We start from the raw sequence: 642 nt of genomic DNA, 5'->3' as shown, positions 1-642 counted from the left end.
CACCCCAGAGCTCTCCATGGGCTGCTCTCCATGCCAGGGTTCCTCGAGCCCTAGCTCAGTCTGCACTTAGAAAGGAATACTGTGGCCAAGGGTGCATGTGGGCAGTCCTCTGGCTACAGCACTCACAGGACTCAAAGGCAAGCTCCAAACAGGTCTTTCATTTACTGAGAGAATTAGTGGTGCTGCTCCGGTCCATGTCTTACCTCTCAGGTATATTTTGCTATTCCGATATTTTGATGCATCTTCAGTTTAAGGAACGGAAAAGCCACAGATTTCATCCCATCTTTGAATTCAGAAAGGGTACAGTTTCACTGCTCTACTCCCCTTCTTCATGTCTCAGGCAACAGTCAGTCCAGCATCACTTGCTCAAATGCCACATCTAGGCACGTCCTTGTCACTGTCATCTTCAGGCCACTATCTCTTTCTACACTGTTTTCTGCAAGATTCAACTGCTGCTAGAGCCTCTTTTATGACAGTACCTGTAGAGAAGCTCAGGTCAGCTCTACTTTCTGTACCAAAGTTTCCCAGTATGTCATGTGTGCAATACTTTGAAAGATATTTATGGAAGGTCATAATACTGCAAGCTTTTATTAAAATAATAGAAATACTGTCAAATTTTTTCTTTTTCTTTCTCTTTTTTTT

This window comes from Meleagris gallopavo, chromosome 15 (genome assembly GCF_000146605.3).
Source record: "Meleagris gallopavo isolate NT-WF06-2002-E0010 breed Aviagen turkey brand Nicholas breeding stock chromosome 15, Turkey_5.1, whole genome shotgun sequence".
Taxonomy (NCBI): domain Eukaryota; kingdom Metazoa; phylum Chordata; class Aves; order Galliformes; family Phasianidae; genus Meleagris; species Meleagris gallopavo.
The sequence above is the reverse complement of the archived record's forward strand: the minus strand, read 5'-3'. Positions refer to the sequence as shown.